Below are 25,975 nucleotides of genomic sequence, written 5' to 3'. Positions count from 1 at the left end.
ACCTGAACACCCATAACACCAGTGACTAACAAGAGCTCAGAGCCATTCGCGAAGGGCGCTGCGGTCGACGCCCCGAGCTCGGCGACCGGGGCTACGGCCGAGGAGGAGGACGTGGTGGCGGACGCTGGGACGACTGTGGCCCGCGCCAGGAGTGGCGTGACTGGCCTCACAAGGACCGCTGGCAGGATCAGCCTCGCGAGGGCGCCTGGAGGGATCAGCCTCGTGAGAATCGTCCTCAAGGCAACGCCGGACTCCCTCCGCTGCCACCACCGCCAAGAAGGAATGACGAACACCATCAGGACAAGGGGGCTGGGGGCTTTCAGGAACCGCGTGCTATCGCTTGCATCTTGGGCGGAGCTCAGGCCCCAGCCTCGCAGCGTATCTTCAAGTAGTTTGCTCGTGAAGTGAATGCAGTCCTCCCCAAGCTCGAAGCCACGCGCCCGCTCAAATGGTCCCAGTGCCCCATCACATTCAACTCTGCAGACCAGCCCAAGTGCGCAGCTACCGCTAGCACCCTCCCGATGCTTTGCTCCCCAATCATCAGCAACGTGCAAGTTACCAAGACCCTCATAGATGGCGGCGCGGGGCTCAACATCCTGTCCGTCGACACGTTCGACAGCCTCCAAGTGCCGTATGACCAGCTTCAGCCCACCAAGCCTTTCTCAAGAGTGACCAACGGTTCCACTGCACCGATAGGGTTGTTCCGCCTCCCTGTCACCTTCGGGGAACGTAAGAACTACCGCAGAGAGCTCATCGACTTCGATGTTGTGCACATCCGCCTGCCGTATAATGCCATCCTCGGGTATCCAGCCCTGGCCAAGTTTATGGCAGTGACCCATCACGGCTACAATGTCCTCAAGATGCCGGGAAGCGGCGGGATCATCACGGTCCCATGTGAAGAAAGAGATGCGGTGTGCTCCCTTGAGCGTGCCTTCCAAGCTGCAGCAATCAACAACCCCGATAGCAAGGGCGAGGGCCCTCCTGAGGCCATCCCCAAGAAGAAGAAGCAGCTGCGATGCACAGGACCTCCGAAGGGTGGCGTCACAGCCGGAGCCTCGTCAGGATCAGCGCCCGCTCCAGGGGCGCCTCCCTCCATCGCATAGGAAGGCGCGCCTGGCGCCCTTCTCGGGTAGGGCTCGGGGGCTATCTTCTGGAAGGCCTCAGACCTTGCCCACATCATGAGGGAGGCGCTTGGGCACCACTTGGAGGCGTGCTTCTCGGCACGTTTCCCTCAGGAGGGAACAGGGCAAGGATTGTCCACTATTCAGTAGTTCATCACCAAGACCACCCAGGAGTTGCAAGACGCAAGGGCCATGCGCGACGACCGCCGCTCGCGGGACACAGCTTCCCATCCAGGCGAGGATGCCAGGCTGCGTGTTTGCATCGATGTTCCAAGGCTCAACAGGGCTGCTTCTTAGGAGCTTTTCTGGCCTTCGCGCGTGGGACACTGCGAGGGCCCACCGCACAACTACGTCTGCATGCCCTTTGGCCTGCCGAGTGTATCGTCCACCTACCAGCGCAACTTGCGGCGCATCCTAGGGGCTCAGGAGGCCAGGCACGACGCCGTCCAGATGGAAATGGAGACGGTCCTCAAGGAACCATCTAAGCCCCCAGAGCCTCTCGAGGCTCGGGGCTCCGGTGGCTCGTGAGGACCAAGCCCTTCGCCGTGCACCTTCAGCTGCCCCAACTCTTCTTCGTCAACATGACCAGGTGACATCTTTCCGAGTTCATTTAGCTGGGAGCGCCCCTCGGGCTGTATCATCCCCAAGCCGCTCGGGCCTGACCCAGTGGCACGTATCTCCCTTGCACTTACTCAAGCCTGCTACTCTCATGTTTGATCTACCTATGATTACTACCTGCTCAATCGTCGCCTCCCACGGGGCCTCCGCACGTTGGCACGGTGCTGGTGCATGGGTCCATCCCAACCACGTCGATAAACCTGAGCGGTCGAGCTCTGGCTCGCGGCACGCCCCACGCACGTCACCTCACCAAGCCCTCAATGCCTTCACCCCCTCGCGGAGCAACCAGCGGCAGACTGGCAACCATAACAGCAGATCATGTTCTTCCTTGTGCTGGCTCGCAGGAATCTCACGAGGATAGCACCAGGCGGCACCGCGAGCTCCCACCTCTTCCAAGTAGTCTGCTTGCACGTTAAAAGGGGGGCTCCTGAGCATCTCGACTCAGGAGCTCTTACTGGCTCTCCAGCCCTCACCCCCTGGCCTTGACCACAGCACGCGTCCTGGCATACTAGCGGCGTCTGAGCTCGCTCGAGGGCCGGGCCTGAGGACGTAGAGCACAAAGGAGAGCATTGAAAGGGGGAGGACTCGTATGGGACTGACCTAGCTATGTTGCGGATGTTCGCGCACAGGTCTGGTGCACCGCGAAGAACTGACCCAGACCGCCAAGATAAGTCACAAGCTCAGATCAACCAATCGTTGGGGCCTAGGGGACGTGCTCGCCGCAGCCCTGTTGTGGCAACGTCGCCTCCCTTTCTTATCTTACCTCAGCTGCTTGAGTGCTAAAGGGGACCCCCTGAGCATCGCGCCTCAGGGGCTCTTACTGGACCTCGGGCCGCTCACCTCCCGGCCTTGACCACGGGACGCGACCTGGCATACCAGCGACGACTGAAGCTTGCCTGGGGACCGGGACCTGTCGGAGTAGAGCAACAAGATGTTGCGAGGTTGAAAGGGAAGACCGAGCCTAAACAGGACTCGCGCCCACAAGGCTTCCTTAATTAGGATAATATCAGCGAAAGACAATGCAAACTCTTTACATGCCCCCATGGGGTACTTCTTGATTCCTTGCAGGGAACAAACGATGAGAACTTAAGAGAATCCTATCTACACGCCCCGCGGCCGACGCCATCATGAGCAGTGGGCCGTGGGAGGCCGGCGCCAACCCCATCCAGATCAGCGACGGTGGCGACCGGACGTTGCGGCCTTGCTCCGGGCACGGCGAGAGCTCGGGGCATGTAGTTGTCATTGCTCGTCTCCGGAGTCTCGTAGAGCTTGAGAGAACCGCTGGACTCCCAAGAGTCGCTGCTGCTGGAGCAGCCGCGAGCAGGGCGCACCTCATCCTAGCGCTACCCTTCGGGGTAACACTCCAAATGGCGACCCTCCGCGTCGAAGACGTTCAAGAACAGCGTGGAGGCGCCATCGTACTCGAAGTGGATCGTGAGGGCGCTCTCCGCACGGCAGACCCGCGTGACCTCGCCCCAGCCGCGGGTCAAGAAGATCTTGCGAGTGGAGACTGCTTGAATCTCTGCTCCAGTCGCCGGAGCGTCGCAGTTGGCATGCTGCAACCAGAGCTCAAGAGGCCCCCTCGGTGGCATCATGTCAGAGAAGAAGTGCGGGAAGCGGATCCGGTAGCTTGGGGGCATCGCCGCCCACAACACGAGCTCATGTGAAGAGTCCACGGGGTGGACTCTGGGACCGATGGTGCTCGTCATCGCAGCACGTCGACCTTGGCCACGGTGCGCGCGCCAGCGCTCGTTGCTCCTTCCTTCCGAGCCCCCGGCTTGGGCGTACAAGGGTAGTGGATACCCAGGAGGAGGCCGCTCGTAGCAAGGCCTCGTCACCACTTGCATCTCCGCGACGTCACGGCGGTGGACCGACCTCTTCTTCGGCGGGAGCAGCGCTGGCACGTCGAGGGGAACCTTTCCCTTCTCCTCAGCTAAAAACCTACTGATCGGCGCCATTGAAGTTGCTGCTAGCGGTGGAGCAGAGGAAGATGAAGCGAGCGGAATGGGAAGAGATGGGTGACAGGGGCTCTGCCCCTCCCCATTTATAGCAGGAGAAGGCCAACCAGCGTCCCCACGATCACAGGTAATGATGGCTTTCCTTGCATGTCGCAGGGACTTGTCAAGTCGGGCAGTTGCCGAGGTAGCATGGGGAAGCGGAGACGCCCACGTCCAATCTACCGCCACGCGTCAACCAAGGCTGCAAGCTTTTGGGGCCCGCGGCACTCCGCGCTTGATCCTTTGGCTTCAACTCGAAGCCAGGCACGAGCGCGCCTTGGGCCCGGGGGCTACTGTTGGCGTTCTAGGAACGGGGATCCCCAGGCTTGCATGCCTGCGGCCCACGGCGTGGCTAGGCTGGCAGGTCTGTACGGCCCATCTTCATCGACAAGGCATTCAAGACCCTCGCGAGGGGCCAAGCCTCGCGAGGCGGACGACGCAAGGCCTCCTCAGGAGCGGCCTCGCCAGGCATGCCCACAAGGGGCGGAGAGATCAAGGCAGGGCAAACCTCGCGAGGTCCTCGTGACGTGAGCCATGACGATCGAGACTAGGCAGGCGCCAGCACGTGGAGTGTCCTTGTTTTCCCATTGGTTCCAAGGGGGAAAGCGCAGGCGCGAAGTACCGAGGCATCAAGCAAAGGTTTCCATATTGCTGCAACGAGACCAAGACCAGAAGGACGACAAGATGGAGGTCACCAGAACCTTTGGCAGGCGAAGACCACCTTTTGTCAGGATAACTTGTACCAGCTGTCCCCTTTCGAATTGGCCATTGTTGGCTCCCTTCCTGCTCAATATTTGGGGAGAGGACCAGGGCCTATATAAGTAGAAATTGCCACCACAATAGAGGGGATCGACCACACAACAACAACGAAAAGAGAGCACAAGAGCACCTCAACCTCAGGAGGCTGCTCTTCCCCTTGTACTGTTCATCATTAGCCCAAGAGGCAATCCACCACCACTACACTAGAGTAGGGTATTACACCACAACGGTGGCCCGAACTAGTATAAATCTTGTGTCTTTTTGTGTTGTGAGTTCGTTGAGTTCGTTCGCAAGATCTTAGAGAGCTAGGGCGTGGATCGATAGGGAGAAAACCTTCACGCGCACCCCAGTGTTCGAACCTCGAGGGTTTGCCAGAACCCGTGATCCGACATAACCTTCCAAGTGGCCCCTTTCAACAGCGGATATCACACCCTATTGGGGCGAGATGCATTCACACGCTTCTAGGCTATACCTCACTATGGGTATATGAAAGCTCAAGATGCCGGGGCACAACGGCATAATCACTCTTGCTAGTGATCCGGACATAGCACTCCGCGCTGAAAACAAAACCACATCACTGGCCCTTGAGGCATTATCTGAAGCCCTCGCGGCCGAAGAATTGACCGCATTACGCTCCACGGTGGATAAGGATGACGTAATCTTGGGCAAACGACCCAAATCCGCCTCCTTCAAACCAGCAGAAGAAATAATCAAATTCCAAGTCCGTCCAATGGACCACAAGAAGACAGCATCTATCGGGGCACAATTAGACCCAACGGTTGACACCGCGCTACGAGAATTTCTACGCGAAAATTGGGATATATTTGCCTGGCACACTTCTGATATGCCCAGAATCCCACACAGATTGGTCGAACACAGCCTCAACATATTGAAGGGATATAAACCGGTCAAACAAACACTACGGCATTGTTCCGAACCCAAAAGACAAGCGATGGGGGAGGAGCTACCCAAGCTAATCGAGGCCGGATTCATTAGAGAAATAAAACACCCGGACTGGCTAGAAAACTTGGTGATGGTGCCAAAGAAGGATAAATCATGGCGCCTGTGCGTCGATTTCAAAGACCTCAATAAGGCCTTCCCTAAGGATCCCTTCCCCCTCCCCTGCATCGACCAAATTATCAATGCCACCGCAGGACACGATTTGCTATGCTTCCTAGACGCATATTCCGGATACCATCAAATCAAAATGAAGGAGTCCGATCAAGCCGCAATAGCATTCATTACCCCATACGGGCCATTCTGCTTCAGCACCATGCCCTTCGGGCTCGAAAACACCAAGGCCACCTACCAACACATGATTCAAACCTACCTGGAGAAACAGATCGACAAGACAGTTGAAGCATACATGGACGACATGATCATTAAAACTAGGCACATTGACTCACTAATAGGCGATTTACGTCTCACATTCGACAACCTCCGTACATATGACACCAAGCTCAATCCGGAAAAGTGTGTTTTCGGTGTTCCTATCGGAAAGCTGCTGGGCTTCATCGTTTCCAATAGAGGAATTGAAGCAAACCCAGCCAAAATCCAAGCCTTGTCACAATTGGACACACCAATGGACCTTAAACAGGTCCAAAAACTCACTGGGTCTCTGGCGGCTTTAAGCCACTTTATTTCCAGATTGGGGGAAAGGCATTGCCATTGTATCGCCTCCTCCGGTGCACCGATCACTTCGAGTGGACGGATGCTGCAATAGCCAGACTGGAAGAAATAAAAACCATTCTCGCGAGCAACCCAATCCTGGCCGCACAGAACATCGGCGAACCTATGTTATTATACATATCGACAACACACCAGGTGGTGAGCGCCGTGCTCGTCGTGGAATGAGACCAGGACGGACACAAATTCCCAATTCAGAAGCCAGTATATTACATATCCACCGTCCTCACACCGTGCAAATCCCGGTAACTTCATTATCAAAAGATAGCATACGCGGTCTTCACGGTATCCCGGAAGCTACGACACAACTTCGAAGAAATGTTCTATCATGGTGGCTTCCAAAGTACCACTCAATGATATAATAAACAACCGCGATGCTACAGGCCGGATAGCCAAATGGGCCATTGAGCTCCTTTCATTCGACATAAGATACAAACCGCGCCAAGCCATGAAATCCCAAGTATTGGCGGACTTCGTCGCCGAATGGACAGAGGTCGAACTCCCTAAAGAGTATGACACGTATTCGAACTTGGTTATGTATTTCGATGGTTCCAAAATGCTAGCAGGATTAGGAGCGGGTGAGGGAGTCGTGGATTAGGGGGTCTCCAGACAGCCGGACTATATCCTTTGGCCAGACTGTTGGACTATGCAGATACAAGATTGAAGAATTCGTCCTGTGTCCGGATGGGACTCTCCTTGGCGTGGAAGGCAAGCTTGGAAATACGGATATGTAGATCTCCTCCCTTGTAACCGACTTTATGTAACCCTAGCCCCCTCCAGTGTCTATATAAACCGGCGGGTTTAGTCCGTAGGACAATGTACAATCATACCATAGGCTAGCTTCTAGGGTTTAGCCTCTACAATCTCGTGGTAGATCAACTATTGTAATACTCATATCATCAAGATCAATCAACCAGGACGTAGGGTATTACCTCCATTGAGGGGCCCGAACCTGGGTAAACATCGCGTTCCCCGCCTCCTATTACCTTCCGCCTTAGACGCACAGTTCGGGACCCCCTACCCGAGATCCGCCAGTTTTGACACCGACATTGGTGCTTTCATTGAGAGTTCCAATGCATCGTCATCATAAGGAGGGATGGCACGTCTCGTTGTCAAGAACAACATCACCTCTGGGGGAGCCCTAGCTGTAGGCCAAACTCTCCGACTAGGCGGCTTCATCATGACCGCCCGCTTGGCCGTTGCGCCAATGATGACTTCTCGGGTCATCTAAAATAGCCTCCACATCGGCTCGAAATTCACCGAGCAGATGGATCCAATGGAGCTCTCCTCTTTGAACGAGCTCTTGGATCGCATCGCCGCTCTGGGAGTCGCTGCGGACTATGATCGGATTGGGCTTAAACCCGACCAAAGGGAGATTAACTCTCCGCCGGTCACCCATCAGATAGCGGTGGTGGAGGAGAAATGCGGCGATTCTCCCTCTATCCTGAGGACGAACTATGTCCAGATTCCCGAGCTCTCTAAGCCGGATACCCGCCCATGGGAGGACATCGCCCTAACCCTGAACCTAGAATCAGGCTGCATGCCGAACCTACGGGGCAACATCCTGGAGCCCGAACTTCCAAGATCAGAGACTCCCCTGCCCCGGGATCTCAGATTGGGTCAAGGTCTGGACTTAAATCCACCCACCCACCCAGATATAAACGATCTTTCCCACATTTGGCAAGAGCCCCAAGAGATAGTACATCACTATTGGGCCAGATTCCTCCTTGTAACGAACAAGTTCAAGGACTGTCGCAAGGGTTTCAAATTGGGTCAAGGACTGGACGCAATTTTGTTCTTTTGCAACAATTGCACGGACAAGGGAATCCTCAACGCCATAAGTCGCCGTGACATAGCATACTTCACTGACTTGGCGGCCATAGTACGGAAGTACTGTGTGATGGAAAGCGCCTGGAAAACCCAAACAAAATTTTGGGATAATCCGGCTCTGACAAAACCCCCAGTCCGAAATAAAGGGTGCACTCTCATAAGTCGCCCGACTCAATTACAAAGAAGCAAAAGCCCACTACAGGGCATGGAACCAATTGGAGGGATGGCTTAACGGGCCCTGCAAAATTCATACTACATCAGATACCATACCAATACACAGCCTTAGAGCATGTTGGGTACTCCGGCAGGTGGCCAAGAGCGGTGAGGATCTCCTCATCCAAAACACCGCAGAGCACCATCCCGTGGATAACAACATAGTATTGACAGTCTTCGAGACCTTCGCCTCAAATAATAGGCGTAAGCGAGCACTCCGCAGCCTTGCCGAAGTCTGCCACGCGGCAGCAATAAATCCATGGAGCGACACGGCTATCACCTTCAATGCTAGTGACGAACCTAAATTCCGAACAGCCCGAGCACCAGCCGCCTTGGTCCTAAGTGCAATTGTGGACGACTTTCGACTTACTAAAGTGCTCATGGATGGCGGCAGCGGATTAAACCTCATTTATGAGGAGACTCTTCAAAAAATGGAAATAGACAGAAACCGTATTGAGCAAAGCAGCACAACCTTCCGAGGAATCATCCCCAGTCGGGAGGCACGTTGCGCTGGGAAAATCACACTAGATGTGGTATTCGGCACTCTGGAGAATTACAGGTCCGAAGAAATTACATTCCAAGTGGCCCTGTTCAGTAGCGGATATTGCGCCCTTCTAGGACGGGAGGCATTCATGATCTTCCAAGCCATACCCCATTACGGGTACATGAAGCTCAAAATGCCCGGGCCCAATGGAATCATCACTCTAGCTAGTGATCCGGACATAGCACTCCACACCGAGAACAAAACAGCCGCACTAGCCCTCGAGGCATTATCCGATGCCCTAGCGGCGGAGGAATTAACTGCATTGCGCTCCACAGTGGACAGGGGCGGCATGATACTCGACAAAAGATCCAAGTCCACCTCTTTTAAACCAGCGAATGAAATAGTCAAATTCCAACTCCATCCTACGGACCCCACAAAAACAGCATCCATCGGGGCACAGTTAAACCCCGCTGTAGACACTGCACTACGGGAGTTCCTGCGCAAGAATTGGGACATATTCGCCTGGCATATTTCAGACATGCCAGGAATCCCATGCAGGCTGGCCGAGCATAGTCTTAACATTCTAAAGGGATTCAAGCCAGTCAAGCAGACTCTTCGGCGTTTCTCCGAACCTAAGCGACAAGCCATGGGAGAGGAGCTAGCCAAGTTACTGGAGGCCGGATTCATTAAGGAAATAAAACATCCGGACTGGCTAGCAAACCTGGTAATGGTACCAAAGAAGAACAAATCATGGCTCCTATGCATCGACTTCAAGGACCTTAATAAGTCTTGCCCAAAGGATCCCTTCACCCTCCCTCGCATCGATCAAATTATCGACGCCACCGCAGGACACGACTCATTGTGCTTCCTCGACGCATATTCTGGTTACCACCAAATTAAGATGGCGGAGTCCGATCAAGCCGCAACGGCATTTATCACTCCATACGACCCCTTTTGTTTTAACACAATGCCCTTCAGGCTCAGAAACACCGGCGCAACATATCAACGCATGATTCAGACATGTCTGGAAAAGCAGATCAGCAAAATAGTGGAGGCATACGTAGACGATGTGGTCGTTGAAACCAGACACGTCGACTCCTTAATAGACGACTTGAGGCTCACGTTCGACAATCTTCGAACATACGACATTAAGCTCAATCTGGAAAAATGTGTTTTCAGCGTACCCGTCGGAAAGCTCCTGGGCTTCATTGTCTCCAGTAGATGGATTGAAGCAAATCCGGCTAAAATCCGAGCTCTGTCGCAGTTGGCTATCCCAACTGACCTCAAGAAAATCCAGAAGTTAACTGGATGTGTGGCAGCCTTAAGCCGCTTTATCTCCCTATTAGGAGAAAAGGCACTCCCTCTTTATCGACTTCTTCGGCACACCGAACACTTCGAGTGGACGGACGCAGCCACGGCCGGATTGGAAGAAATAAAACCCATCCTGGCCACCAACCCAATCTTGGCCGCGCCAAATGTCGGCGAACCAATGTTGTTATATATAGCGGCAACTCACAAAGTTGTAAGCGCAGAGCTCGTCGTCGAACGAGAGACGGACGGACATAAATTCCCACTTCAAAGGCCGGTATATTATGTATCCACTATCCTCACTCCATGCAAATCATGGTACCCACATTATCAAAAGATAGCATACGCGGTATTCATGGCATCCCAGAAATTACGACACTACTTTCAAGAGTGTTCAATTCCGGTGGCCTCAGAAGTACCACTCAACGACATAATGAACAACCGCAATGCCACAGGCTGGATTGCCAAATGGGCTATCGAGCTCCTCCCGTTCGACATAACATATAGACCACGGCGAGCCATTAAATCGCAAGTACTGGCCTATTTCATCGCCGAGTGGACAGAAGCCGAACTCCCTAAAGACTACGGCGCGTACTCCAATTGGATCATGCACTTTGACGGCTCTAAAATGCTGGCGGGTCTGGGGGCTGGCGTCGTCCTGACGTCCCTCACTGGAGATATAGTCCAATACGTACTCCAAATACTATACACAGACTCCAGCAATGTAGCCGAATACGAGGCCCTATTACATGGTCTCCGGATGGCAGTTTCCATGGGCATTCAACGCCTAGAGGTGCGTGGGGACTCGAACCTCGCAATATCTCAAATAAATGGAGACTTCGATGCCAAGGATCCGAAAATGGCGGCATATTGCAATGTTGTCCTCAAAATGTCAGCTCGATTCAAGGGGCTTGAATTCGACCATGTGGCTCAGGAAAACAATCAGGCGCCAGATATCCTCGCCCGTATTGGCTCTAAGCGCGATCCTGTCCCACCTAACATCTTCTTGGAAAGGCTGTTAAGCCATCCGTGGTATGGGAAGGGGACACCGGTAAACATAGTCCGGACCCAGCCACAACACCAGATACCGAACACTCTGACACACAATCGGCGGCTCTGTCATTGAAATAAGACCTTCAGCCGACGTGATAATGGCCGTCATCGCCCCATGGACTGAACCATTCCTATCCTACCTAACCAGGCAGGAACTACCCGAGGACCAAAACGAAGCACGCTGGATAGTGCGGCGATCTAAAGCCTAGAAGGTCCACGAGGGAGAGCTTTATAAGAAAATCACTACCGGAGTCCTTCAAAGATGCATCTCCGAAAAGGAAGGGCGAAAGCTTTTGGCAAAAATCCATGCTGGACTCGGTGGCCAACACGCCGCAGCCCGGGACCTTGTAAGCAAGGCCTTCCGTACAGGTTTCTATTGGCTGATGGCCTGAGCAGATGCACTGGATCTGGTCCAAGGTTGCGTCGGTTGCCAGCTTTTTGCAAACCAAAGCCATATGCCACCTACCGCTCTCCAAACAACCACATTACTTGGCCCTTCGTGGTCTGGGGGCTTGATATGGTCGGACCCCTCAAAGGGGGAACCCATAAGAAAAAATACTTACTGGTCATGGTGGATAAATTCACCAAATGGATAGAAGCCAAACCCGTTAAAATGGCTGAATCCGGACCGATGATAGACTTCATATCTGGGGTTGTACACCGTTATGGCATCCCCCACAGCATCATTACTGACAATGGCATGAACTTTACAGCCGACGAGGTAAAACTTTGGTGCAGCAACATGGGCATCAAGCTCGATTATGCTTTTGTCTATCACCCGCAAACTAATGGTCAAGTCGAGCGAGCAAATGGTCTTATCATGAGCGGCATCAAACCCAGATTAGTGCGGTCCTTAAAGGATTCAAGCACGCACTGGGTAGAGGAGCTCGACTCCGTACTATGGGGGCTGCGGACCATGCCGAATCGCACTACCGGATATACACCATTCTTTATGGTGTACGGCGCAGAGACGGTTCTGCCCTGCGACATAATTCATGACTCACCTCGAGTGCGCATGTACGAAGAAAAAGAGGTCGAGCTCGATCGGTAGGATAGTTTGGACGCCCTGGAGGAGGAGTGCGATGTGGCAAAAGCCCGTTCCACATTCTATCAGCAACAGGCTCGAAAGTATTAAAGGAGAGAAGTACGGGCCAAAACCTATAACGTTGGTGAAATAGTTCTATGCCTGCCGGAGAAGAAAAAGAACAAGCTCAAGCCCAAATGGGAAGGTCCCTTCATTATCGACCAGGTTCTGACCGGTGAAGCATACCATCTGCGGGATGCATCGGACAATCGAATCGAGCCGAACCCATGGAACGCGGCCAGACTCCGAAGATTCAATGCCTAGTGCCGGACTCTATGTTCGTCTCCTTACTCCCGTCAATTTTTTGCATAACCGTTATCTGTCTTTTATCTCTTTCTCTCTTCTTTTTTCTTTTCCTCAAGGCCTTAAAAGGCTAACTTGTGTCTCGACTACACAATCTTGACGCGCTAACCGCGCTCATTATACCTGGGGGCTTCTTATATAGAAGCTTAATATAACTATTTTTCTGGGCTTTATGCCCCACACATGTGTTATTCTTCCACATGTACCTTTTTTCGCCATTATATGCATCGACATGACTTATGTTTTGGCCAAGCTGGGTTGCCTGGCTCTTGTATTTATGCCCTACGTTCCCGTTAATTCGGCTAGGGCATAAGGGGAGCACCTCTGTGATTGTTACTGCCGGGTCAGCCGGATGTGTACCTCATACTGGGTGAAGCCGAAAGCTAGCGTTCTTAAGGGAATATTCAGTCGGTGAACAAAAGATGACTTTTATTTATTTTGATACATGCCCCCGTATGTTTATAACCTGCGTCTCTTTTCGTAGTTTGGACATGCACATTAGGGCATGCGTACCCAGGGAAAGGAACCCTTAACAGAACTATTCTCCATGGAAGATGTTTCTTACTATCCATGTAATATAACATACCTAGTTGGGTACTTGTCTATTCAAGCACTTATGACCCCTACGCCTGGTTTCCACGCATACCCCGGTTTTTACATAACCGAGCGGGTATTCGGACATACTCCGGACTATCGGGTCCAGAGGTCGAAGCTAAAAGGTCTGCCATGACAAATGATTTACAATCCGGGTAGGGACATTATATATGTCACTTAAAGTACACAGTCACTAAGACTGACTAAATTCTTCTTCTATACCATCCAACAGGCTGTCTAGGCTACAATCCTGTTGGGAATACTTTGTGGCTAATTCTACTTGGTCATACACCAAACTGATGGGGATCTCTTTCCCATCGGGCCCCATAGGTCCGACCTCGGCCATGTGGTTTGTGTCAGCTTTGGTATATCGCGTCTTCACCATGGCCCAGGCTTCCCTTGCACCTTGTCGGTAGGCTGATATCTTCCATAATCAGAAGCGCTGCCGTGCTCCCTTGAGCTTCTTTATAAGCTCCCCCATGCCTCCTGGCAGGGAGGCAGATCGCCACAAGGCTTGGGCAACACCTTGCATCACCTGTCGAACTTGTTCATGCAGTTGTTAGAGCTCTGGTAGAAGATCACCTGCAGACCTGGGCATCTCCTCCGCGGGACGACCCGTCAGCATACCTGCAGACATAACTCTGTTAGCCGGCTTCTTCGCCGAACTCTTTCAAAAGTTCGTTCAAGCACTTACTAAAAATGCTATGTCGAAGCCGCTTATTCTCCGTCACGGAGTCCGCAAGCTGGGCTCGGACATCTTCCAGTTCCACGCCTAGCCGGATATTGGCGTCCTGGATATTATTTTTCTCCTGCCTGACCCGCGTAAGCACGCGCTCACCAGCATTTAGCTGTTGGTTAGCACGTTGCGCATTCTCCGGCACGGCCTCCGGATTCACTCCGGAGTCATTTGCAACATCTATTGTTAGATTGGCATACATGCCGCATACTATCTGGTATCTGTCATTCTTTGCAATGGAAACAAGTGTTACCTGAGGGGGCTTTCTCGGACTCCTTCAACACGGCAACCGCGGCCCGTAGCAGGGCTTTGCACTCTTCCAGCTCTTGAGACAATTGGGTATTCTTCTCTGTAAGAACCTGCACAAATAATGATCCTTAAATCAGTTGTGTCAACTGTTTCAAGTCTCAGGGGCTACTGATATATATATAATCGTCAGATTTTCTTACCCATATATCCTTTACATACTGGTCCATGGCTCTTGCAAGATTGTTTTGAGCAGCACAGATGTACGCGTCTCCTGAGTTGAAGGCATCGAACGCCTCTTGGGAGAAACAAGCATCACGGAGTACGGCCGGACGATGCTAGTGATTCATGGCGCTCTCCACTTCGGAATTTGTAGCGGATAGTCTATCTGCATCCTCTATAGGAGGAGCATCCGGTGTTCGCCCCGTGTTAGCTTCCGCCTCTATGTCCGGCCCTGGAGCCTAACTTGTGGAGGCATGATCGGGAACCTCTCCGGATATAGTCCGGCGAGCGTTTTCCTACTAGGAAACATGGACGTCATTATATTTTAAGGAAGACGACAACCACGGAGCGAGGTTCTGTATCATACCTCTGCGCCAGCATCTCAGTCCTAACCACCTTCCTTTTTAGCCTATCCGGCTTTAGTGTCCCTCGTTGGCGAGTCACAGTGGGTTCGGCATGGCGTCCCGAGGGCCTTCCCTGTAAAACACCATATGTGTATGGTAGGTGAAGTGCATAAAAGGGGATCCTTCTCAGAAGTTGGGACTCCGGATTTTCTTACATGCGATGCAGGGAGTAGCCTAGGATAGTCGGCTATGATGGCCAACATGGCATCATCGCAGCTCAATTGATAGAATGTCCTGTCGATCAGCTCCACAAATATGTCCGGATCCTCTTTGAGTCCAGGATCGAGGGCTCGGTCAGGGTCCTCCGGTTGTGGTGGTGGACTGTTGACCTCCCTTACAGCTTTTCGCAGTTCCTGCCATGAAACAGCAAGGTGAGTATTTATGATGAAGAATGCGGGAAGTTTGGGTGTAAAAAGTGACAGCTTACCCAGCTTGGATGGTTCTACATGGAGAATCCATCCCGTGGCTTAATACGGATGAACTCCTCTTCCTCTCCATTGAACAAAGCGGACATAATTTTTGCTAGAGCGGCAGCTAGTCCGGTCCCTTACACCCGCAGCGGGTGGCATCATCTTCCCCGTTAAAGCGCCAAATGGGGTGCCCTCGATATTGAAGTGGTTGCACCCCCGCATTATACATATTGGCATAACCTCAATTATTGTCAATCCTGATTGAGCCAGCGCTTTTATCCGTCCCATCAGGTAAAGGACTTCTCCGTTATCTTCCTCCTGAGGGCTCCATGGGCGCCAGCTTCAGCGTTTCTTCAAAGGGGCATTGTCAAACTCGGGAAGACCCATCCGAATAGGATCTGGAAGGGGGACGTCCTCCATGTAAAACCACTCCGAAGGCCAGTCTTCGGACGTCTTCTTCGGGGTACTGGACAGGTATCCGGTCCTGGCGATGCGCCATATTTCGGCTCCGCCCACTTGATATATTGACCCCTCTTATGTACGGGGCACAAGGCAGAATAGCCTCTTCCACAGCTTGAAATGATCTTCGTAGCCCAGAAACAACTCACAAAGGGCAACATAACCAGCAATGTGTAATATGGAAGCGGGGGTGAAATTATGCAACTAGAGGCCGTAAAACTCCAAGAGCCCACGGAGGAACGGATGGATTGGAAATCCAAGTCCCCTTAGTAAATAAGGGACAAGGCATACCCGCTCCCCCTTGGAGGGATTGGGGAAGTTCTCCGCTTGCTTCCCGCCATTGTAGGTGGCGAGCCCGGCTCGAACGGGGACCATATATGTTGGAGGGAAAAATCCCTGGGTCTGTAACTCTGCTAATTGGCTATGCAGGATGGAACACTTCTCCCAATCACCGGGCTTAGGGCTACGGGAGCGGGAGGAGGAGCTGCGATGGCCGACCATGTTGGAATGGATTTTTCCGACCGTGCTCCGATGGATACTCGCCGTGGGAGGATGGTGTGGTCTGGATCTAAGAATCCCCGTCTCTTTAATAGACAGTTTACTTACATGGCTAGGGTGGCGAATGTAAAAATGCCCTGGCTCCTCGCATTCGCTCGACACATGGAAGATAGCCCTTATTGGGTGCAAAAACCAAGAAGTGCAACATTTATGGGGAGCCGGACACTACTCAGCAGATATTCAGAATTTGGAGAAGAACCCGCCTTGCAATGCCGAAGACAATCTGCGCGCCAGACTCATTGTCATTGAAGCTTGGTTTGGGGGCTACTGAGGGAGTCCTGGATTAGGGGGTCTCCGGATAGCCGGACTATATCCTTTGGCCGGACTGTTGGACTATGAAGATACAAGATTGAAGACTTCGTCCCATGTCCGGATGGAACTCTCCTTGGCATGGAAGGCAAGCTTGGCAATACCGAGATGTAGATCCCCTCCCTTGTAACCGACTTTGTGTAACCCTAGCCCCGTCCGGTGTCTATATAAACCGGAGGGTTTAGTCCGTAGGACAATATACAATCATACCATAGGCTAGATTTTAGGATTTAGCCTCTACGATCTTGTGGTAGATCAACTCTTGTACTCATATCATCACAATCAGTCAAGCAGAACGTAGGGTATTACTTCCATCGAGAGGGCCCGAACCTGGGTAAACATCGTGTTCCCCACCTCCTGTTACCATCCTCCTTAGATGCATAGTTTGGACCCCCTACCCGAGATCCGTCGGTTTTGACACCGACAGCGAGCGTCGTTTTAACGTCCCCCACTGGAGACATAGTCCAGTACGTATTCCAAATATTATACACAGACTCCAATAATGTAGCCAAATACGAGGCCTTATTACATGGTCTCCGGATGGCCGTCTCTATGGGCATACAACGCCTGGAAGTGCGTGGCGACTCAAACCTCGCAATATCTCAAATAAATGGAAATTTTGATGCCAAAGATCCGAAGATGGCGTCCTACCGCAATATTGTTCTAAAAATGTCGGCTCGATTTGAGGGGCTTGATTTTCATCACATGGCTCGAGAAAGTAATCAAGCGGCAGACGTCCTCGCTCGCATTGGCGCCAAGCGTGAGCCCGTCCCACCTAATATCTTTCTAGAAAGGCTCTTTAAGCCACCCATGGTGTAGCAAGGGGAGAGCGGTAACACCAGTCGGGATCCGAACACAACCCCAGCCTCCGAACACAACGATATAATCAGGGGTTCAGCCACCGAAATAACACCGTCGGCCCACCTAATTATGGCAGTCATTGCCCCATGGACCGAACCCTTATTGGCCTACCTTAATAGGAAAGAACTCCCAGAGGACCAGAATGAGGCTCGCCGCATTGTTCAGCGCTCGAAGGCCTACAAGGTTCATGAAGGAGAGCTCTACATGAAAAGCTCTACCGGAGTTCTTCAAAGATGTATTTCCGAGGGAGAGGCGCGGCAGCTCTTGAATGAAATTCATGCCGGACTCGGCGGGCACGACGCTACAGCTCGGGCCCTTGTTAGCAAGGCCTTCCGCACAGGTTTTTACTAGCCGACGGCCCGAGCAGATGCACAGAACCTTGTCCAACGTTGCATTAGATGCTAGCTATTCGCTAACCAAAGCCACATGCCCCCCACCGCTCTACAAAAAATCCCCATCACTTGGCCTTTTGCGGTCTGGTGGCTCGATATGGTCAGACCCCTTAAAGGAGGAAGCCATAAGAGAAAGTATCTGTTGGTCATGGTGGATAAATTCACTAAGTGGATAGAGGCCAAACCAGTCAAATCGGCCGAGGCGGGGCCAGTAATAGACTTCATATCTGGCGTGGTGCACCGTTATGGTGTTCCACAAAGCATCATCACCAAGAATGGCTCCAATTTCACAGCCGATGAGGTGAAAACTTGGCGTGCTAATGTGGGCATTAAGCTCGATTACGCCTCTGTCTATCACCTGCAACCAAATGGTCAAGTCGAACGGGCTAACGGTCTTATTATGAGTGGCATCAAACATAGACTAGTACGGTCTTTGAAAGAATCAGACATGCACTGGGTCGAGGAGCTTGACTCCGTACTTTGGGGGCTGCGGACTGAGGGAGTCCTGGACTAAGGGATCCTCGGGCGTCCGGCCTGTTATCCATGGGCTGGACTGATGGGCTGTGAAGAACACGAAGACCGAAGACTGCACCAGTTTCCGGATGGGACTCTCCTTGGCGTGGAGGCAAGCTTGGCGACCAAATATGTAGATTACTTTCTTTGTAACTGACCTTGTGTAACCCTAGATCCTCCCGGTGTCTATATAAACCAGAGGACTTAGTGCGGAGGGGGGATAGATTCATTATCATAGTCATACACGCTAGACTTCTAGGGTTTAGCCATTATGATCTCATGGTAGATAAACTCTTGTAATACTCATATTTATCAAGATCAATCAAGCAGGACGTAGGGTATTACATCCATAGAGAGGGACCGAACCTGGGTAAACATCGTGTCCCCTGTCTCCTATTACCATCGACCTTAGACGCACAGTTCGGGACCCCCTACCTGAGATCCGCCGGTTTTGACACAGACATTGGTGCTTTCATTGAGAGTTCCATTGTGCCGTCCCCAAAAGGTTTGATGGCCCCTTCAGTCGTCAACAACGATGATGTCCCAGGTGAGACCTTCCTCCCTGGACAGATCTTCGTGTTCGGCGGCTTCACACTGCGGGCCAACTCGCTTGGCCATCTGGAGAAGATCGATAGCTATGCCACTGCCCACCAGATCAGATTTGGAAGTTTGAACTACGTTGCGGACATCCCTGGAGACTTGATCTTCGCTGGATTCGAGACCGTGGAAACCGCTCCTGGTCACCCCTATGGACATGACCTAAATATGTCATCAGACCACATCCAGGTGATAGCTCCTGTAACCGCTCTGGCTTTAGATCCGGAGCATACTGTGCCATCCAAGGACCGGAGGCTCAACCCCACCACGGAGGCCACAGATTCCACGGCGTTGGAGCCGCACATGGACTTAACCTCACACGATATATGCATCTCCGAAACTCCGGACTCATTTCCGGCAGTAAGTTCCGAACCGTGTGAGTTCGCGGACGCCTTACTTGATCGTTTATAGATCTTCGAATTCAGCACCGCAGACAACTTCCAGCACTCACCCTTGGGTGATGTGCTAAGCTCATTAAAAAACTATCCTTGGCGGGGGACTCACAGCCGAACTATGTTCGGTTCGAACTAGGGGCTGATGATGGAGAATCTTGGTTCCCACACGCCACCCACTTCATAGCCACAGTCGAGGATTTAACCAACACACTCGATTATGACTCCGAGGACATCGACGGTACTGATGGCGATGCTGATGAGGACCAAAATCAAAGTCCACCATTCACTAGATGTTGGACGGCCACCTCTTCGTACGATGTGTACATGGTGGACATATCCAAAACAACCAACGACGATGACAAAGAAAATCCAGTCGAGAATAAACCTCCTGAGACACAGCAAAAATGCCGGCCATACAGGAGGAACGGGAAAATGGGAAAGTTAGCCCTAATGAACAGGCCATATATGACGATTGGGAGGACGATAATTATCTTTCGTTGTCCGAAGATGAGGTAAGCCTCGACGACGAGGATTCCATCGTGCCCGAGGAACCTCTCGAGCACGAGCGCTTCAAGCGTAGGCTAATAGCCACTACAAGGAGCCTAAAAAGAGAAAAATCAGCAGCTTCAAGCTGACCAAGATCTGCTCAACGACAGATGGACTAATGTCCTGCCAACCGAAGAATACGGCCTCAAGCTCCCAGCCAGGAGTTACGCGAAGCACAAACTGCTACCCCAGTTTGACGAGGAGGTGCTAGAGCTCATACCTCACTCGCGCAACACGGCCGACCGACCACAGCGTGGTCGGGACAATGCGGCAGGTCGACCACAACTTAGCCGGGATAAAGCGGCAATTCAAGCTGAACAGCAATTCGCCCCACCGCCACGTAAAAACAGAAACAACACAACTCGGGGTGACACATATGACCTTCGGCGGGACCTGGACAGTAAAGCAGGATATACCAGATCGATCTACAGATCGCGAGGACGTACCGCGACACGCGATGAGGGCTATCTATTCAGATGCGACAAACCTAGTCAAGCCCGGGCTGAAAACTGCAGGCGGACTCCATCGAAGCTACGTCGCGATGCAGCCCGATATAGAGGCGCCGCACACCCTCTTTGCTTCACTGATGGAGTAATGGATCACGAGTTCCTAGAGGGGTTTAAACCCGTAAATATTGAATCATACGACGGAACAACAGATCCTACAGTGTGGATTGAGGATTTCCTTCTCCATATCCACATGGCCCGTAGAGATGACCTTCATGCCATCAAATACCTCCCGTTAAAACTCAAAGGACCAGCTCGGCACTGGTTAAACAGTCTGCCTGAAAACTCAATTGGCAGCTAGGAGGAGTTGGAAGATGCCTTCCGCAATTACTTTCAAGGTACATATGTCCGGCCACCGGATGCTGAGGACCTAAGTCACATTGTCCAGCAACCCGAAGATTCCGCCAGAAAGCTCCGGACTAGGTTTTTAATTAAAAAGAACCAAATTGTGGACTGTCCGGACGAGGAAGCCCTCGCGGCCTTCAAACACAGCGTCCGGGATGAGTGGCTTGCCCGCCACCTCGGTCAGGAAAAACCAAAGTCTATGTCAGCCCTTACCGCTCTGATGACCCGCTTTTGCGCGGGAGAAGACAGCAGGTTCGCCCGTAGAAGCGATAGCGCCAGCGATTCAGGCACCTCCGAAGTGCGGGACGGTAATGGAAAGCCACGACGCAATAAAAAAACGTCACAATAATAATGAGTGCACACAGGACACAACGGTCAACACTGGATTCAGCGGCCCCAAACCCGGCCAATGGAAAATCCATTTATGGCAAACAAAGACGTACCATCCAATCTAGACAAAATATTGGATAGGCCCTGCCAGATCCATGGCCACCCCAATAAACCAGCTAATCACACCAACAGAAGCTGTTGGGTCTTCAAACAGGCCGGCAAGTTAAATGCCGAACACAAGGGGAAGAGGCCGCCCGGCGATAGCGACGATGAACAGGCTCACCAACCGAACAACGGGAGTCAGAAGCAGTTTCCCCCCGATGCAAAAACAGTAAACATGGTATAGATGACAGACACCCCTAGAGGTGAGCACACAGAACACTCCCTGCGTACAGGAGATCCTACTACGGCTATCTCAGCCGAACTACGCAGCAGCCTTATCACGCCGCATACAATGTCGGCCATCATGCCGCCGATGTCCATTGAACATGACCGATCAATGTCCATATTGAACTAGCAATTCGGCTTCCGCTGTTCACCTAATATGCCTGCGAAGTGGGTACCACACATACATAATTATGCACTTGAAATACCCTAGGCATCGGCGGAAGCAGAATGAGGGTGGGCATGCAAACCTCCCCTACTTTTCTAACTGCCCTTTTCTTTTTTTACTATTCCCTCTACATGTAGCTCAAGGGCCAGTCACCCCGAGGACTCTACCAAAGTTCGGGTTCGTACAATCACCCAAGGGTTATTCCTGTCAAGGAATCCCTTAACCGAGGACAGGCGGCACAGACATGCGACAGGAGGTCCAAAATAACTTTTTGTAGACCACACTCTCTATTTCGAGCCTGTAAAGTGCATTTTCATCCGCCTTGGACCCATGGCATGTCAAATAGCTAGGGTTGCGGCTTTGTTATCTATATAAACAATTGGCACATCACTCAGATCCCAGTAAAAATAATCCACTCTTTTCTAAAGAACTGAGTTTTCCCCCTATGGTTATTTTAAACATACACCTCGCCATAACTTGCCAGGGGCTCGGTATGGGAACAAACGAGTTGCCAACAAGTCCGAACAGGTCTATAGCGTACTTCGGCATCGCGAGTTTGGCCTTATATGCATCACCTCAGAATCATGTCTTGGGTCAATAGTTGGGTTGCCCGGCTCATGTGCTTGCTATCCTACATTCCGCTCTATCGGCTAGGGTAGTAAAGGGAGAACTACTGTAATTGTGCTTCCGGTTCATATGGTCAAGCACCTTAGTAGAGAAAGCCAAAAACTGACTGTAATGATGCGGCGAGAGATGGTCAATCACTCGACGACTTATCAGAATCTTTAGCGATTCTCTCCGTGTCATACGAAGGATATTTTTTAGATCATTTTTTGCAACGCATCTTATTAAAAATAAGTCACGTATATACCAGGGTCTATATCGTATTCCCACCATAAAACTCCTATGGCTAAGTGAAAGTGTTAACGCCCAATAGTCTGATTGCCTGGTTCGCTGCATTGTCACCTCCTTCATGGACCAAGACTTTGGGTCAAGAGTGATCAAATGATTTTCTGAACACCCCCGTACTTCCTACGAGGGGGCTGAAGCCGACGACTGGAAAACTTTCATATTATATAAAAACAGCCGCACAGGAGGAACAAAAGCTTTCGAGCAAAACATAAAAATAGATTAAATATAAAATTGTCTTTTACAATTCCCATACATCTAACTTGAATATTATGTTTTTTGAGCATTGACCCTCTATCAAGCAGGCAACCTCTAAGACGTCCTCAAAATAATGCTACTGTGTGTGATGGTCCTTGCCCTTAGGTGGACTCTTCGCTGCAACATCAATGGCCTTCATCTTCCCCAAGTATGACTTGACATGGGCAAAGGCCATCCGTGCACCCTCAATGCACACCGACCGCTTAACAGTGTCGATACATGGCGCCGCATCAACAAGCTCCTGCACCAAGCCGAAGTAGCTATTCGGAATAGGCTCAGTCAGCCACAGCCAGATTACGATGTTCTTCATGGCAGCGCCGGGTATCCTATGAAGCTCGGCCCACTGGGACATCTGTTCATTCAGCAACAAAGGGCGCTTTGATGCGCCAAATTGTGACCAAAAAAAGCTTCTCCGCCGTATACCCCTCTCGCGCTTGGTAAAACTGCACCGCATCGGAAGAACTCTTCGGCAAGTCTGAAAAATCATCTGGAGAACTCCACACTTGGTTAAGCTGAGCATAGTTCGGATCTTCGAACTTAGTCTGTAGCAAAAAGGGCTTACCGGCCGCAATCTCCCCAGCTTGCCAGATCTCCTCACGGACTGCTCTGGATTCAGACCGCGCTTCTCTAGCCTCTCGCAAGGCCTTGTCAAGTTCAGCCGTTTTGGCTTCATTGTCCTTCTCAAGATAGTCACAGTGGGTAGTAGCACTTTTTAGTTCGAGCGCCATCGTGGATATTTTCTCCTCGTCTTGGCACCGAGCAGCTTGTTCGGCCTTTAGCTTAGCCGACGCCTTTTCGGCAGCCGCATTACTAAACCGGGCATGCTCCTTGGCCCGGGCCAGCTCCACCGAAAGAATCTCAACGGCGGCGGCACCATCTGCAGCCATATATATCCAGTATGCAATTTTCAGCGTCACGCTTATATTACAGACACATATGTATAAGGACTGCTCCGAATACATACCTTGCGACTCAACAAGACGCCTATTGATTAACGCAATGTCATCCCCTGCCACATCAAGCTTCCGCTGCAGCTCGATAATATCCGTAGTCCGGGCGGTCGTCAGGGGAGAAACAACCTGTGTTCCAATTAATCAGGCCAGTCCATGGGCATTTCTTTTTATCCTTTGCTTGCCTCCCTCGGGAAGCCAATCAGAGTCTCAGGGGCTACTATCTATACACAGGTGTATTTCGTGAATAAAACACAATGGAACATATTACAGTACAAACTAAGAAACCTCTTAGCAGGCCCATAAAGGCCTCATTCAATCCACGCTTCGCGGATAGGACCTTTTCGACCAACGTGCCCATCAAGGTACGATGTTCCTCTGAGACGGACGCCTGCTGTAGTATGCTAGTCAATATATCCGACGCCTCTGGATCTCCGGAGGCTGCTGTAAGGGTATGGCCACCCTTTGAAGGGATCCGTTTACTCGTATCCGGCTGTAGACCGGATTGTTTGGGACCTTCATTACAGGTCCCCAGACCCTGGGCCACCAAAGTATCACCTTCAAGTAATATCTTCATCATCCCTCGCACCACCTGTTGGTCGGGGGAGACCCTCCAAGACGACACCTCGAAGTCGTCCGCCCTATGGGGCGGAGAGGACGATGGAGGCGTCTCGCTTTCCATCATCTCTTGGAGAAGGTCCCCCGAGGAAGAGGATTTTTGAAGAAGACTGCATGCCGAACTGCAAAAAAAATATATTCTAGGCATCACAAGAAAAAGAACGGGATAAGTCTAAAACATCCTTGTTTACTTACGATTTGGCCTGAGGCTTGTCCTCATCATGAGACTACGCATCGGCGTCCTCCAAGTTTGAGCCGCCCGATAGAGGCATCTTGCCTCGCTTAGGAGCCTTTTCCACCCAATATTCGGAGGCGGCCCTTTTCTTTCCATGGGGGGAAGAGGCGTTGACCTCCCTCTCATATTTTCTTCGGACGATGGGATCTTGATTCCTCTGGACACAATGTCCGATGCACCTTCTGGATGGAGGCCATATTTGGTCCGCTCCGCCATGCCCCCCTTCGCAGGCATCTGGTATGGTACCAAGGCCAACATCCTTGTTAAAACAGGATTCGCTGGGCCTTCGGGCAGGGGGCCGAACACATGATTAGTTCCCCTTTCTTTATCCAGCCCTGGAAGAAGATAGTTTGCTCAGTACAATATTATGGTATGCGTAACTACAAAGTGTTCGGAGGACAAGTGCTTACTGGGGTATCCATACGGTGGTAGTTGCTACCTCTTGAGCACTGCGTTGGTTTTCCCTTGAAGAGGAAAGGGTGATGCAGTAAAGTAGCGTAAGTATTTCCCTCAGATTTTAAGAACCAAGGTATCAATCCAGTAGGAGACCACACGCGAGTCACCTCGTACCTACACAAACAAATAAGAACCTCGCAACCAACGCGATAAAGGGGTTGTGAATCCCTTCACGGCCACTTGCAAGAGTGAGATCTGATAGAGATGATAATAATAAGATAAATATTTTTGGTATTTTTATGATATAGATTGAAAGTAAAGGTTGCAAAATAAAGTAGATTGGAAACTTGTTTGATGGAGAATAGACCCGAGGGCCATAGGTTTCACTACTGACTTCTCTCAAGATAGCGTAAGTATTACGGTGGGTGAACAAATTATTGTCGAGCAATTGATAGAAAAGCGAATAATTATGAGAATATCTAGGTATGATCATGTATATAGGCATCACGACTGAGACAAGTAGACCGACTCCTGCCTGCATCAACTATTATTACTCCACACATCGACCGCTATCCAGCATGCATCCAGAGTATTAAGTTCATAAGAACAGAGTAACGCCTTAAGAAAGATGACATGATGTAGAGGGATAAACTCATGCAATATGATATAAAACCCATCTTTTTATCCTCGATGGCAACAATACAATACGTGTCGTTTCCCTTTCTGTCACTGGGATCGAGCACCGCAAGATTGAACCCAAAGCTAAGCACTTCTCCCATTGCAAGAAAGATCAATCTAGTAGGCCAAACCAAACTGATAATTCGAAGAGACTTGCAAAGATAAACCAATCATACATAAAAGAATTCAGACAAGATTCAAATATTGTTCATAGATAAAATTGATCATAAACCCACAATTCATTGGATCTCGACAAACACACCGCAAAAGAAGATTACATCAAATGGATCTCCAAGAGAATCGAGGAGAACTTTTTATTGATTTACAAAGAGAGAGAAGAAGCCATCTAGTTACTAGCTATGGACCCAAAGGTCTGAAGTAAACTACTCACACATCATCGGAGGGGCCATGGAGTTGATGTAGAGGCCCTCCGTGATCAATGCCCCCTCCGGCGGAGCTCCGGAAGAGGTCCCAAGATGGGATCTCTTGGGTATAGAAG

This window comes from Triticum urartu, chromosome 2A (assembly GCF_056163025.1).
Source record: "Triticum urartu cultivar PI428250 chromosome 2A, HENAU_Tu73, whole genome shotgun sequence".
NCBI classification, from domain to species: domain Eukaryota; kingdom Viridiplantae; phylum Streptophyta; class Magnoliopsida; order Poales; family Poaceae; genus Triticum; species Triticum urartu.
The sequence above is the reverse complement of the archived record's forward strand: the minus strand, read 5'-3'. Positions refer to the sequence as shown.